The sequence below is a fragment of the Ochotona curzoniae genome, unplaced genomic scaffold (assembly GCF_017591425.1).
Source record: "Ochotona curzoniae isolate NIBS_2020 unplaced genomic scaffold, NIBS_Ocur_1.0 scaffold_1037, whole genome shotgun sequence".
NCBI lineage: Eukaryota > Metazoa > Chordata > Mammalia > Lagomorpha > Ochotonidae > Ochotona > Ochotona curzoniae.
In genome coordinates this window covers 3,477,210-3,493,457 of record NW_024467083.1, presented here as the reverse complement: position 1 = coordinate 3,493,457, position 16,248 = coordinate 3,477,210, and the positions used below count along the sequence as shown (strand labels likewise).

Genomic DNA, 16,248 nt, shown 5'->3' with positions numbered 1-16,248 from the left:
AAGCTTTAGCTTTAGCATTTTTAAAAAATTCAAACGTATTGATTTATTTAATGTTTACAAGACAAAAAAGTTAACTTCTGCATATAATATTTTCCATTATGATTCTTTAGAATATATTAGAGTGGTGACATAACCCCATATATGTATTTTAGATTTCACTTAATGGTGACATAAGGAAAGGATAGTTTTTCAGCAGTAATTTACTATGCAAATTTTTCTTGAGATCATATTCATAACTTCTCAGGGACGTATAGCTAGACCATATTAGATATTAGTCAAATATATTGGTTTTTTTCATAAGAAAGTGTAATATATGCTAATTTTCAAAATGTTAACAAGGCAAAAATATAAAAATGGGGGAAATCACCTGTGGTATCATAACTCGGAGATAACCGCTTTTAGTAGCGTATACATTTCTTGTATTACGTTACCAGTTACCAGAATGTACTGAAATATACTTTTTTTCCAAATTGGTTTTAAATTTGAGGGGCTTCCTTATATAAACTAACCTTTGAGTATTGTACTTGAACATGACAAAAATCAGCATCTGTAATATTTCAAATTATGGACTAGAATTTAATCATTTTTATCCTTGCTACAGAACATAATTACCATATATTTCAGAGTGGGAACTGGCTTTCTTATTTCGAAGACCAGCCAAGGGTAATTTCAAATCTTCCTATGCATTTAATTTCTTAGTCCTTTGAAGTTGGTGCAACTTGAATTTTTCTTAATCTTCACAAATTTATCAAATAATGGCTACAGTTGCTTAAATAATAGTAATAATAAAAACTTACAAAATTGATCTTCCATACTACATGGTTCTTATTAGATTAAGTCAAAATTCAAATGTACAGAAATAACATAATAAATTACTGTTTTCCTTAAAATTTTAGACAGTAAAAATTATAAATTTTCTGATAGTAAAAATGTTGTATAGCCCACCAATCTTGTATTTCTGTTTATAGACTTCTTAAAAAAAAATGAGCTCTGCTGTGTAGAACTGAGTTTGTTCTCTTAACAATATATCCAAGAACATTTTTGCACCACTAAGTACTCTTCTTTATAAAATATATTTTAAATGTTTGCATGATATTCTATTATACCATACATTGCTTAATACCTCCACACTTGATTGTTTTATATTGCCTCCAAGGTTTTAGCTTTTTCAAGAATATTTTGTAACATTTCTACAATAAATTGTGTGAGTCCAAAATTATTTCCTTAACAGTTTCTAAAAGGTCAGAGTTGAATATTACTCATTTAATTGTGGCTTTGCATACCAATTTGCAAATTGTTTTTCAGAAAGGTCGTTACTAACGGTTTATTCCTATTACAGTGTGTGAGACTGAATAGCTTGCAGTTCCTCTAGTCCTTGTCAGTATAATCTTTAGGTAAGGAGCGATCCCTTATTCATTTTTAAGTGACAAGTGAAGACAATGTATGTGAACTTTTGATTTTACAGGTAGTAGATGTCTAACTTAAGATACTGAATATAAAAATGCGATTATGTTTTACTAGATGATGTGTCTGAAATAGCTTCAACTCTGATTTCATAATTGGCCAATTGGACATTTAAGAGTGTCCTTAACCTGCAGTATTTCCAGGAGATCTTTGCTATTGTACTGATTCCAACGAGTTTTTTTTTGTGTCTGCGTTTTTCTGGAAGTTTCATTGCCCTTTTCATATACTCAGATTGGTCTGTGACTCCTGCACCCTGCTTCCCCTGAAAAAAAGAACTTAAGAATAACTGTTTCGAAAGTAATATATGTTATCATATCATCTGTCAAGTCATTCATGTTTTTGAGTATAATTCTACGCAAATTCTAATTAAAATTAATGCTCAAAAATCTTTTGCTATAGGGTTTTGTTTGGTTTGGTTTTACATGGTGGGGGAAAAGAGATATTGTGAGCTGCTTTGTGTCTTCTGAGAAACTATTAGAAGATTGTTCATAAGTTTGTTTATAAAAATTGTTTGATTTATTAAACATATCCAAAGAGTTCTTTCTCAAGCTTTTAAGGTAAAACTCTGGGATTGTATTTTTCTGTTGCTGAGCTTGAGTAGTAAATTTCAGTGAATGTTTTTAAGGAACTTTTAGAGAGTCTTTAATTCCTTGTATGACTTAAATTCGCTTCATTGTATACATACTCATGGTACTGTGGGTGGGCATTGTGGTGTGTGGGTTAAGCTGTTAATTGCAGTGCCAACATCAAGTACAAGCTGCTCCACTTCTGCTAATTTAACCTGAGAAAACCACAGAGGACATAGTGTCCCTGCTCCCAAGTGGAAAACCCAGAAGAAGTTATTGGCTCCTGGCTTCACCCTGGCCCAGCTCCAGTCATTGTGACCATTTGAGGAGTGAGAACCAAGAGATGAAAAATTCTGTCTCCTTCTGTCTGTAATTCTGCCTTTCAAATAAATAAAATCTTTTTTTTAAAAAAAATATTAAATGTTACTGCTTAAAGAACTATTCAATTCCTATAAAGGGACAAGCTACAGAACATTGCCAGAATCCTCAGTTAACTACTTCCCTTTACCAATTTTCTGACTTTACTGATAATAATTTGTTCGTGTGTAAAAATTGACCAGCCAAGAATGTGTTTGATTTAATTTTGGGAACTAGAATAATGTCTTGCTCCTTGAGATTTGCATTTTCTTATGTTCAGGGATGCTAATTGTTTACAATCCCTTAGCTGGACTGTTTAAATGACCCAATTTAAGGATATAAAATCTGTGTGATGGGAAGACTGGGTTACACCTGATTTAACTTTTACTCTATCAATGCAGTTTTTTTCTTCTGGAACCCTTGAGACCACTGGATATACTTAGTATTTTTGTAGCTATTTTCCAGATAGGAGATATTGTCAAGATAAAAATACAAGGTTTCTCTCCTGAATATCCTCATTGAGCTTCTTGCCTTTCCTTAGATATTTGCCTCAGTAATTTTTCACTATCTTATTAATTCTGTGATACTTCTATGAAATTTTCTTTTTATTAATTCTGCACTTTAAGAAATATTTATATAAATTTTCTAAGATTGAAGATTTTTGTGTATTTTTTTTTTTACTTCTAGTTTCCTAGAAGATTTCTGATATATAGTTTGGATCCAGTAAAATATTTATCAAGTAATTAGGTAAATAAACTATTTTAAATTTAAATGGGATTTTAAATTTATTTTCCACTAGTTTTTCTTTTAGAAGCAGGTTCTAGTTAATAATTTTGAGCATTTTCCTTGTCCACTTGTATTTGGGAATTTATTCCTTTGGAACATCTTGAAATTTTGCTAAACACTACTGTACTGAAATCCTTGGAAAGTAAGAAATGACGAGTCTTCTGTTGGAAGATTGCTGTGTTCTCCTATTTCTTTGTCTTTTGAGCCATAAAGGAAAAAAACCACAGTTTTCTGCAAGAGAGGTACACATTTCTTTTAAAAAAATATTTGTGTATCTTGGTTTTTGTTTCTATTGTAAATGGACTTTTCCCAGAAACTTCAAATTCAGTATTGCTGATCTAAAGGAAATCTAGTGATTTTTCTATATATCATTTTTACTCATGAAGTCACCTTGTTGAACTGATTCAGAGTATTTTGTACCTTTTGCTTATAATTTCTGATTGGACAGATCATCTGGAAATTACAATAGTCTCTTTTGATTTCCAGCATTACTGCTTTTTTGTGTTTTATAATCAAAAATCACCTGTGTAATATTCATGATGATTCCTGGTGTTATTTCCAATTCTGATTGCAATAGAAATCTGTGTCATTGTTTATATGTGGTTTTGTTGGACATTTCTTAGTTAATGACATGAAAAAGTGTCTTTCTTGTGGAATGAATAAGAAACATCAGTATTCCCAAAGATTCTTTGAGTTGCCATGTGAACTTTCTTATCTGGTGCTGTTAATAAGATGCATGAATACATTCTTAAATATTGAACCATTCTTAATATTGGCTAATACTGTGAACTTGATGTACTTCTATTTGAGAAATTTTTTGTATATAGTTCTTCGTAATACTGTTCTTTGCTTTATTTGTCTGGATTTTGTTTCTAAATAAAAAACAAAAAGTGAAACGTACAGACCTAAACTTTAAAAGAAGTATGCAGTTCTTCAGAGGAAAATTGCAAAATTTTCCTGGTGCTTAAAGGATAAAGATAAATAGAAAACCATACCACCCACTCCTCATAAAATGAATTAGAAAGTTTAACTTTGCACTCTGAAACAGTTTCAAAGCATGGACAGTATTGCTTTATGACACGTAGTGTCCATCCATAAGCAGATTTCGATCTTTCAAGCTATAGATCTTTGGGCTGTTTTTATCGTTTCTTCTACAATCTTCAGTTTTCAAAGTGGTTTTTTTTTCCTCTCCTTTTGAAAAAAATTTTAGTTACATTTCCCTAGAAAAAGATTTGCTTCATGTTTTTAAAATCTTGGTGTGATAAGCTGTAGTGATAACTTCTGATTGGTTAATGTCCATTTGTGTAATTGTCCCTCATTTATGTTTGCTGGTGTTTGTATCCTAAATTAAGCTTACAGACAGTTTTATCTTTTTGTTAGCCTTTCCAAAAAACTTATTCTTTGTGTTTTACTCATTAACTCAACTTTTTCTGCCTTCCAGAGATTGAAGTATATTTCCAGCCTTTCTGGTTTTTCTAGTAAGTACACTTAAAGCTGCATTTTTTCTTTGCATATCAGTTTGATATATCCTACGTTTAGACATAGCAAAGCAATCACTGTTATTTATTGACTATGTTTCAACGTTGAAATTCATTTAGTCAATTTCTGCCTTTGGGAATTTCTCAATTTTCTGCATGGTCTAATATTACATACTTAATGTCCATTGTGTTTGAAAACAGTGTGGAATCTCTGAATTTAGGGGCATAGAATTCAGATATATATATATATATATATATATGCTGTTTATATATGTGCATAGGAGCTCCAAAAATTTGTGTAAAACTGAGTTAAAAGATTAAAATTTTTAAATGCAAGCTGTTTTCCAAATTTCTATCAAGTGCAAGCCATTTTCTAAGTATTGCAACCAGCCATTTTGTTCATCATAAACAAACAGAGGGTCCTAGAAATTTAACTGTATCATCTGTAGTCTGTTTTACATTAATGGGGGAGGGAGGGAAGATTACATTAACAGAGAAGCATCTTTATAAGATTTTTTTTTTAGGATTAGGAAACAAAAAAGTCTGCAAGAGCCAAACAGTTGGCATGATGATTCCTGTTGAAATTGTCAAAAATATTACATTTCATTAATGAGAAGACAAATGAGGAATGTGATGAGAAAGAAACACTGTCTCGTGGCATTTTTCTGATCAGGTATGGATTTCTCCAGGCACTCTTGCTGAGCAGATGCTATTAGTCTTTGTCCCTTTAGGAAATCAACAAGCAGTGCCTTGAGTATCCTCTTAAGTTGTCACAATCTCTGCTGTAGACCTGTATGCTGTTGCTCTTGGTAGCCATTCTTCTGATTGTGCTTTGACTTCAGGATCACACTGGTAAGGCCATGCATGTTTCATCTCATACAGCAGTTTTGAAGACATTACTCACAATCTTGAGTTTACTTGTTTGAAGTTCCATAGATCAATGCCTGTTGTCTTCATCTGGGCACAATACTTTCTCTTTTTTAAATGACTTATCCTAAACTTCTGAAATCTTTGGGTTGTTGTATTCATAAGCTTTTCATAAGTCACCAGTGATTTCATCACTCTTCTACTCACATTTCAGTGTCAATTTGAAATTTGCTCTTTATTTCATCAGAATTTATGCTGATCTGATAGGGGCCCTTTTTTAAAAAATAGTTTTTATTGTTGATTTTTACAGTTGATTAGAGTCAAGGGCTACAGAAAGGTGGGGTGAGATCACCATTTCCACATTCTCTTTTTTTTCCTTTCTGTGTCTGGGGAAGTGAGGAGACCAGGACAGTAGCCATACCCAGCCTCCCAAACACTTCTGCACCCTGGGATGGAGGACAGCCACCTTAAACTATTCAAGGGTCCCTGGTGTGGGGAATGCTCCAAGGGTCATGCTCAAGAGGTTTTGATAGTTCAACAGTTCCAGATTAATGTCAGTCTCACCACTCCAATCATGATGAGATCTTTCCAGAATCTACTGGGTGCTGGAGTCTAGCCCAGTTTGGCACACCCCAGTCCCGTCCACACTGTGTCAAAAAACACTGAAGCCATGCCAAGATTAAGCAGCAGCCCCCACTGTGGCCTTCACACTCACCAGTAGGACCCACAACCCAGCCAGAGTGTCCCCGTTACTCCCCAACCTGGCCTGTTCCCAGCCACAGTTCTTGTGCATGCCAGTGGTTGCTCTGACCCAGCTTCTCATATCCCCTCACTTGTCTTAGCCTTTGCCTTTGGATGCTGTAGCATGGCCTGATTTAGTCTGCCCCCAGTTCCAACTCTAGCTGATGGGTGCTGGAACCTGGCCCTATTCACTCTGCTCCCATCCCTGTCTCATACAAACTGGCAGGTGTGACAGCCTATCCCAGCATGACCTACACTCCATCCTCGTTTCTGTACGTGAAGATGAGCTAAGGTTTGCTAGGTCCTTCTCAGTTGGCCCCCTTCCAAAACCAACTCACACAATGGACAGCAGTTGGAGCTGCCTTACCCCCAATCCCCAGGCCTGGATAATGTGCTCACCAGTGGGAGCTGTGACCCATTAGGGGAATTTCCGAAGTTCCCCCACTCTGCCCACTCCCAGACCCATATCTCACGCATGCCAGTGGGTGTATGCCCTTGCCCAGCATGGTTTGCTCTTCCATATTGGCCTAGCATGAGCTGGAGGAAGTTGCAGCCTGGCCCGCCTCACATCGTTCTAGGATGCACATGTGGGTGCTGCTGCCCAGCTTTATCAGTTCCTGTATCCATGAATGTTGGCAGGTTTTATGGTCACACCTCGCTCAGCCCATCACCATCCCAACTCTTGAGCTAACCAACAGGACTTGTATTTCCACAGGGTTGGGTTCACATATCTCCCCACAGAATCAGGTTCTTTTGCATGCTGGTTAGTGTCATGGCCCTGCCTAACGTTACCCATCCCCTGTTCTGACATTCAGTCGGGTACTGGGATCTAGTCCTGCCAGACAGGCCCCAGCCCTGTCTTTTGTGTGGACTGGCGTATGGTAATCAGCAACGTTCCATGCTAACAAGCCCAAGTCTAATTTCCTGTTGGACTGGTGCTTCAGTCTGACCCATACAGATCTTCCATTCCCTCCCCTCCTAACCATCAGGTCTCAATCCCCTCATTTACCTGCAAGTACAAAGAAGGGGCTCTTTTCAAAAGGGCATCTTGCCCAATTACCTCAAACTAGATTTCCCTCAGGGATTTTTTTTATTATTACTATATATTTTTTAATTACATTATTGTATTATGTGACAGTTCTATATAGGCGTTGAGATTCCTTCATTGCAAGCATACACCAAGCATAGAGTCCAGCATCTCATTGTCCGGTCAAGTTCAGCAGCTTCTTGGGGAGACCCTCCCTGGTCCGAAGGCAGAGCCAACATAGTAGAATCCCGGTCAATTAAAAGCCCCAACATAACATCAGCAACAATATATAACGTTAAGGGATAAATTGACAAAGTATTGAGCAACCAATTTGTCAAAATTGGATGCATGGTCTTAACAACTTCCTGTGACTATTTCAATGACATTTCAACAGTTGAGATGCGAAACAGTTTTAGAAAGGGTGTGCAGAGAAATCTTCCATACCTTGGTGAGGAGTACTTAAAACCCGTGTCCTACCTAGTAAGGTGTGTGTGAGTCCATGGTGACCAAGCCTTCCTTGTTCTCTGCCTATCCATTCCAGTTTGTGAGAGTGTGTGTGTGTGTGTGTGTGTGTGTGTGTGTGTGTGTGTGTGTTGGGGGGAGCTTTGGAGCGTCCCTCATGGTCATTGCAGAGAGGGTGGGGACCCGAAGTTGGAGCTAAGTAAGAACCAGAGATAGCTCCTCTCCCTAGTCCTGAAGGGAGTTTACTGTTCTTCTGTTTCTGAAGACTGTTCAGGTTTCCTGGTAGCTGTTCCGATGGCCTTGGATCCTATGATCAAGGATTCAGCTTCTTCCATCCTGTGTGGTAGGTCCAAAGCAGGGGAGGCGGGGGGGGGGGGGGATGTCCTCTGAGTTCTCGGGCTCTGAAGGCATTCCAGTCCCCCATGGTCTCTTTGGCAGTTGGGATGTGGTCCTTGGCGCCTGTACTGATAGCCCTTGGTGGGGATCCAGGAGACTCCAGGTTTGGGATACAGGCCTCCTCCTGCTCCACTCTGTGGTCCCCCACTGCTCTGTCGCATAACCTCCTGTTAATAGGTTGTCAGGGTCGCTCTTGATTCCTCCATATATCTTTGTAGTTTTACTGTTGTCTAATGTTGTCTTGAATCTATTGTCTACAAGTTACCTGTTATGTGCCTGAGAGGATACACTACCCGGCTTCCTCACACGTTCACAGGAGATGGAAGGTTTCTTTGCTTTCCCGCCCAATTTCTGAGTAGTAAACGGTTTTGAAAATATATTGGGTTATACAATTTTAGGATTTATTTTTTATTATTTTTTCATTGGAAAGGCGGATATACAGAGAGGAGAGACAGAGAGGAAGATCTTCCGTCCAATGAGTCACTCCCCAAGTGAGCGCAACGGGCCGATACTATGCCAGTCCAAAGCCAGGAGCCTCTTCCGGGTCTCCCACGCGGGTGCAGGGTCCCAAAGCTTTGGGCCGTCTTCGACTGCTTTCCCAGGCCACAGGCAGGGAGCTGGAAGGGAAGCGGGGCTGCCGGGATTAGAACCGGCGCCCATATGGGATCCCGGGCATGCAAGGTGAGGACCTTTAACCACTTGCGCCACCGCGCCGGGCCCGGTTATACAATTTTAAAAACACATGGGTTGAGACCATATTAGGTAGAGGTCCATGGGGGAGATTTACATCATTGGGAATCTTTAGGGTTGATTCATGTACCCCAAGCCCTGAGGGTTCATCATGGAGCTTTCTAAGCAGCAATCATAGAAACCAAATTGCCGAGCTCCCTGGCCGGGCGGCCAACAAACAGAGCCTACCACCAAATGGCGCACTGGCCGCCCAATACCGGCTCTGGACACGCGCTTGGCAGCGGCTGCGTGCAATCCAGGCATGAGACGCTATTTGTCCCGGGACCTTCCAGCCCCCATGTGGAGGCTGGAAGACTACTTCCCCAGGTTCAAGCTCCACCCCTTCCCGTTCCTGCCCCCAGCTCAATCCCGCAGCGAGCAGTGAAGCAGTCAGACCCTTCACAGAGCTCCGTGGGTAGTCCATGGCACGGTGCTCTGGCAAGCCTAATACCAGCTCTGGACGCGCACATGGTAGCGGCCGTGTGCGATCCAGGCATGAGATGCTACTCGTCCTGGGGCCTTCCACTCTTTGGTTTTCTTTTTACAGCTGCTTGTCGTTTCCTGTTTTGCGCTGTCGGGGCCTGGGTCTCACCTTTCCACACAGGCAGTAGGAGATGAGCTGAGGCTCTTGGAGGCTCTAGGCGCTGAATCTCACCCATGGCTATGGCCAACGCCAGGGCGATTTTCAACCAGCGCCAGGCCCTCAGGGATGTTTTAACAGGTTATTCTGAATTTATTCTGGATGACAAGCAGTTTTGAAATTCATGCATACCTTTTTATAATAGGCATTTCTGATGTTTTAATACAATGTGTAGGGTATATATACATCTAAAATTTAACTGATGCTATTTAATTTACCTGTATCTCACTAAGGATGTTTTTTACCTCACCTGTCTGATTTTGTAAAGCTAGGATAGGATTCCAGTATGGTAACTATGACAATTTCTCCTCCTCAGTTTTTGATTTCTTTATTTTCAGACATTGTTAAGTATACTGTGATAAGTGACTGTTGAATCAATTTGGTGAAATGTTCAGTTCTCAAATACAGCAGAAATAGTTTTTTGTTTCTGATATTCTTTGGGTTTTTGTCAATAACATTGTATTTTTAAGAATTAATATGCTTGGACCTCGTGGGGTAACCTAGTGGCAAAAGTTCTCCCCTTGCATGCACAGGTATCCCATATGGATGCCTGTTTGTATCCTGGCTACTCCACTTCCCTTCCAGCTCCCTGCTTGTGACCTGGGAAAGCAGTCGAGCACGGCCCAAAGCCTTGGGACCCTGCACCTACATAGGAGACCTCAAAGAAGCTGCTAGCTCAGCTCTGGCTGCTGCAGCCACTTGGAGTCTGAACCAGCAGATAGAAGGTCTTTCTCTCCTCTGTGTAAATCTGACATTGCAATAGAAATAAATGTTTTAATGTTAATATGCTTTTGAAATTAGATTTATTTACAATACAGCAAAGGAGTTTTCTTCAGTCTTCTTTAACAATGTATGCCAGCAGCATTAGTTAAATGGGTTTTTTTTTGTCCAACAGAATTGAGCCATATCTCTGTCACATACCAAATTATCATGTAACCAGGGATTTGTAGCTAGAACCTCTGTTCATCTCTTCTGTTTGTGTTTTTCAAAGCTGACACCATGTTAACTTGATAACAGGATATTTTATACTTTGTTCTCACAGTTGGCAGAGTTGAAAAACAGTCACAGAGTACTTCAATTTTCTGTTTTACTTCCCAAATATCTATAATAGTGAGAATACACTGTACTGAAATTAGGAGCTGTCAACTCTGTTCTAACCTCCCTTATGGGTGGCAGGGAACCAAGCACTTGATCCGTTGCCTGCTCCCTCACAGGGTGTGCATGAGCAGGACGCTAGATGGGAAGCAGTGGAACCAGACTCGAGCCAGGCACTAGTATGGATTATGGACCTGCTGTGTGGTAATATATTTTTTTGGACCACATGACCACCTCAGTATCTTTTGATTATTAGATTGTTACTGAATTCCTTGCCCCCATGATTTTAAATGCATATTTTCAAATATGTCCTTTGGCGAAACTACTTTACATCTTCAGTGTTGTCGCAAGAGGCTTACTTACGGTAAACTCTGTGTATACCTTGTGTATTTTTTTCTTTTCATTCTTGGGGGTGTAGTGATGGCATGTAGATTTTCTTCTAGAATTCTGAAGATAGTGTTATGTTCTATTTACATTTATTGTAGCTACTTTGGTGCCAATCTTAATGTGAAATTCTTTTATAAACCTTATTTATCCCATTTCTATGGTAATTAAGATTTTTTTTAAGATATATATTTATTTTTATTGGAAAGATTTACAGAAAGAGATAGAAAGATCCTCTATCCACAGATTCACTCCCCAGGTAGCCACAATGGCCGGTGCTGTGCCAATCCAAAGCTAGAAGCCAAGAGCTTCTGGGTCTCCCATACAGGTACAAGGCCCCAAGGCTTTGGCTGTCCTCTACTGCTTAGGAAGACAACTATGCTGTCACACTGGAATAGTTAACACAAATTTGACATTAACTAGGTTCAGAATGCCCACCAGCTATTGGCTGCTTTTCTCCCAGCTGTGTAACACTTGCATATAGGTAAAAGTCTAGGGCTGTTGCCTACAGCTGGGGACATACTGATTTATTCTAAACTTCATGTTCATTTTACTTATTTGATTAATTGTTTGAGGTTCTTTTACTTGATATTCATACTTTCTAAGATCTCTAATTGTTCTTAAGAACCTATATGTGGGGCTGATATTGTGGTCTGGGTTAAGTCACTGTTTGCAACACAAGCATTCCATGTGAGTACTGGTTCAAGTCCTGACTGTTCCTCTTCTGATCCAGCTGAAAATGACCCAAGTGCTTGGGCCTCTGCCACCTTTAAGTGAGACCCAGATGGTGTTTGAGGACTCTAGCCTGGCCCAGCCCGAACTATTGCAGCCATTTATAGAGTGAAACAGCAGATGGAAATTCTCTCTCTTTTCTGTCTGTAACTCTGCCTTTCAAGTAAATAAATATTTTTAAATGGGAGAAGGGAGCTTATTTGTATCACAATTATGATTTTATCTTGGTCTTCACACTACTTACATGTATACAAGTCTTTCTCTTTACTGTTTCTTCAGGGTTAGTTCCTTTATTGTTTCCTCAGGGTAAGCTCTATGGAGTTTCATATTTCATGTTTTTATGTGCTAATTCCTTTTTTGTTAATACATGTATATATTTAAAAGAGTGATAGAGGGGGAGAGACAGAGAATTTCCATCCACTGAGTGCAATAGCCAGCTAGACCTGAGCCAATCCAAAGCCAGAAGACAAAATATGTTCTAAATCTCAGTTCTTGTGTAGACACTGATCGCACGTTCCAATTTCCAAAAATCAGTGTATCTTCCCTAGTATTCATTCCTCAAAAGAGGTGCCAGTAAGTTCTAACTTTTGTGCTCTGTGTTGTAACGAGTTTTTAATATCCAGAGGGGTTAAAAGTGATTGCTTCTGGTCTGAGTTACCTTAGTATGTCTATTACAACCCATCATGTAAGCCACTTGATCATGGTCTCAAGGCTGGCTTGGCTAGAGGTGGAAACAGGCATCAGCGGGGCTTCCTTTAAAAGATGGAGAATACTTTTCACCCTGCTGGCTAGTTTAGGGAAGTATAATCCCTGAGGTGAGCCGGATTGATAGTAAGTGAACCTTCTTGTAGTTGCTTCTTTGGAATCTGTGGTTACAGTTGGTGCCAGGTTGGGGTTGGGGGCAGGATCTAGGGACCTTATACTATGTATGGAGTCCTCCCTCATCTAGAGGGGAGTGAGTATGTTTTGTTGTTATTGTTGTGCATTCTCCAAAATTATTCTTGTGTCAGAGTTTAAAATCTCCATTATGCAAAACCTTTCCTAGCTAGGTTGTCATACTCACCACCATGCCCCATTACAATTCTGCTTCTTAAACCTTCACCTACCTTAATTACATTCAGTTTGTGAGAATGTAGAAATTTACTTAGTTCAAAATGGAAGGTCCAGTCTATCTCAAAGGAACTAATGCTGATATGAAATCGCTACAAGAATAAAAAAGAATTGAACCTACAGACTAACCATAGTGGAAGACCTAAGCATTTCTGCATTACTTTTAACTGTGGGATACTTTATTTTGTAGAAAATACAAAGTTGAATGGTTTTGCTCACTGAGTAACTAGTCATTGACCCTTTAGGCATAATCATCTAAAACATTTGTGTTCTAAAGTAAACAAATATACCTTTGTTGTGTTGTGGAGGCTTCAGAGTCTTAAGTCCTGTGTGCTTTTAGAAGTGAATTAATCTGTTACTAGAAATCTATTCTATGGCATTGGTCCAATAATTGATAGTAAATGGAACACTTCCATATCAGTGGCTTAATGAAGAGCAATATTGTCAAGGCTTGCAAAGACCATGTTTAGAGTTTAAGAATCTGTTGCTCAGGTCTTTCTTAATTCAGTTGTATTTTTGTTGCCTGTTACCACTTCATACAGAGGGAAAGTGACTTTATGTATATTAAATATAAATATTAGTTTATCAATTTGTAAATTAAACTAATCTTTATAATAGGTTCTGGTGCTGATAGTGTAGATAAAGGGGGAAAAAAAATGGAAGCCAAACAACTAAAAACTGTACCAGAGGGAGTATATGTGAAAGATCTATGGGAAGTATGAGGTTCTATGGTCTGAACAGACTGAAGAGAATGTGTTTTCTGAAAGTAGACTTCATACTAGACCCAACACTTGCAAGGAATGTTATATGGAGACTTCCTTAGGAGCAAATTCAGATTTTACCTTAGTGGTTCTAAAAGGTCCAGCCAGGAAAATTTTAATAGCCAAGTATTGGCTTACCTATAGACTAGAGCTGAGAAAGAGGGAGATGTTCAGAATAATATTTGTTAAAACATTAAGATAGAAGAAGGCTTCAGTTTGAGAGTTGCTGGCAAGTAAGTGTGTCCAGCTGGTGATGGCAAGGATGATGACAATAATTCTGAAAATAATTTTGAAGTCTAGTGGGACTTCTCTGGCAAGAAGCTAGAGGGTAGTGAAAAGAATACTCAGCCTGTAGTGTTCCCTGTTTTAACCAAAATAATACCCAAGAATTCATATTGGTATTAGTTTCTGTGTCACTAAGGGCTCAACTATCTGACTTGTTGTCTTATTCTCTGAAGATTCTGTAACTACACCAGAAAGTCACTGTGCTAACACTTGAACAACATTGAGAATATGAAAAACATAGAAAGCCATGTGTCCTTTTAATTGGTTCATGTTACAATGATTTCGGGGCTTGGGGAGCTATCTCATTTTGGCAAAATAAAAGAAGTCTTAGCACATCATGTTGCCACATGGAAGCCAGCAATTAGACATAAAGCCAGGCAGAATCACAGAGAGAGCCATAAATAAAAGAGAGTCTTAATGTGATTTAAATACCGTGACTGAGTTGCTTTCAGTGTCAGCCTGGTCACCAGGTCCAACACGACGTCATCCTCTATAGAGATGTATTCTAGCAAAAGACTTGTGCATCCACCATCTGGCTCTGGACTCAGGAATCACATCTCCCCGAGTGACACATAACCCAGTGGGATGCACCCAATTTGCTTAAACATGAGCACATCATCACCTCGTAACAAAGGCTAAGTATGACCCCCATTTTACATTGTGTAAACTGCTGTGGAAATTTTTGAAACAACTGGCTTCTAATTTTTTTTTTTTTAATCAAAGCCACACTATAAGAAAAATATTTTGAGAAGCCAGTTAGGTATGCTTTTAAAATTTATCTTTACATGGTTAAATAAGGACATAGTAAGACTGTAGTTAAGTAACTACTGGTTTGGACTGGTCAACCTGACCCTCCAAACAAGAGCTTAAGCAGAGGGAGTGGATGGCTCCAGAAATCATTTCTGTTTTCTGTGACATACTGCTGTAAGAGGTGCCAAATGAGTGCTACTTAAGAGTAGTTTCTGCAGGGTCTGACTCTGGTTTGCTTTCCAGTGTGATTTCAGCCATGTCCTCTCTCTGAAAGATGACTCTAGGCTGCTTTTCTTTTTCTCCTCCTCCTATGTATTGGAGATATTTCACTTTTCCTCTTGATTTGCCCAAATGAAAAGTATTCTACTTTGGCGCTTCTTTGGCATTCCTCAGACGGTCAGTTATTTTTCTGGCTGTTGGAAAGGAAGGAGCCTTCTAGTTCATTATTTTAAAAGCACCCCAATCTACAGATTCCAATTAGGTAATACTAAGGAAACTTTTTGATGCTCTGTTTTCTGACAGATAGATGCTAAAGAAGAAGCATTGTGTGGAAATTGAAATAAATGAGGAATAACATCACAAAAGTTATATAAAACCTTTTATTGCAATTAAATGAGAAAACTGATTTCAAGAAATGAGCTGCAATTCACAGGAATAGATAAAAGTATTCTTTAGACATAGCAGAGGAAGGAACAAGGTCTTCTAATTGAAAAGCCAACGTTCAAATTAGTAAGAAAGCAAGATATCTTAGGCAGTTTTAATGCCATTTTATTTTATGTAAACTTAATTAGAAACTAGGGCACAAATGGAGCTTGACACTTTTAAGGTAAGGTAAGAAATAGAGAATTCTGTGGGGAACACAGGTAAGCTGTACTTCTTCGAGGCTGGAGGCACTAAAAGTACATCTTAAAATGACTTGAGTTGTGGAGCCCAGTGGTGGTGAAGGGTGGCAAGGCGAATAGAGACTGCAGGAGTGGGTTGTGCTGTTTCCCAGTGTCTAGTTACTTGATCTTCCAAGCCTGAGAAACCATTGAAACTTAGGAAAAATTAAAACTTCATACACATTTAGAAGGCAGTACACTGGGTTGTAGCATTGTTAACATTTTTGAAGGATAAAGTGTGTTCAGCTGGTATGATACTGGCCCTAAGCTCCTTTTGAATGTAAGCGCCCCTCCCCCAAGTAGGAATATGAGAGGCCATTATGTGAAAGGTGGTGACCAGCTGTTCTCCATCTCCCCTGAGTTCCACACAATAGGATATGAACATAAGCTTCATTGTGAGGGATTTGGGCAAAGAATGAGGAAGAAATTATTTGAAGTGGGTTATTGAATGACTCTTACTCTGAAAATCTTTTAGAAATTCATTGCTGTTCTCAAAACAATTTTGTCTCTGTGATATGTAGCCCTGTGCTGAGAGTATGTGTTACACAGGAATTAGAAGTCTGACCTGAGCAGTTATCAGAACACACACGTGAATAACAAGGTAAAAACTCACAAAGTTATTAACCACAAAATTGGAGACATGAGATGTTAATACAAAGATAACAATATTTAGCTCAGAACATTAGAAATCTGCTAATTACTTTTGGATAGTAAGTCTTCATTTTTTATTTTGTCAG

At 38.8% G+C, this 16,248-nt stretch overlaps 1 long non-coding RNA gene and 1 other non-coding gene across 3 annotated transcripts; one reads left to right on the top strand and one right to left on the bottom strand.

Annotated features, from left to right (window-relative positions):
- Positions 1-2,395: 2,395 nt before the first annotated feature.
- Positions 2,396-5,419, top strand: LOC121168384. Of its 2 annotated transcripts, none has more exons than XR_005885720.1 (2): positions 2,396-3,134; positions 4,615-5,419. It is a non-coding gene; the product is annotated as an uncharacterized LOC121168384 (long non-coding RNA). The 2 variants fall into 2 exon arrangements; XR_005885721.1 differs by lacking the exon at positions 2,396-3,134 and adding an exon at positions 3,142-3,415.
- A 4,023-nt stretch (positions 5,420-9,442) lies between these two features.
- Positions 9,443-9,567, bottom strand: LOC121168921. The gene has a single exon (XR_005885786.1). It is a non-coding gene; the product is annotated as a small nucleolar RNA ACA64 (small nucleolar RNA).
- Between the last annotated feature and the right edge of the window lie 6,681 nt (positions 9,568-16,248).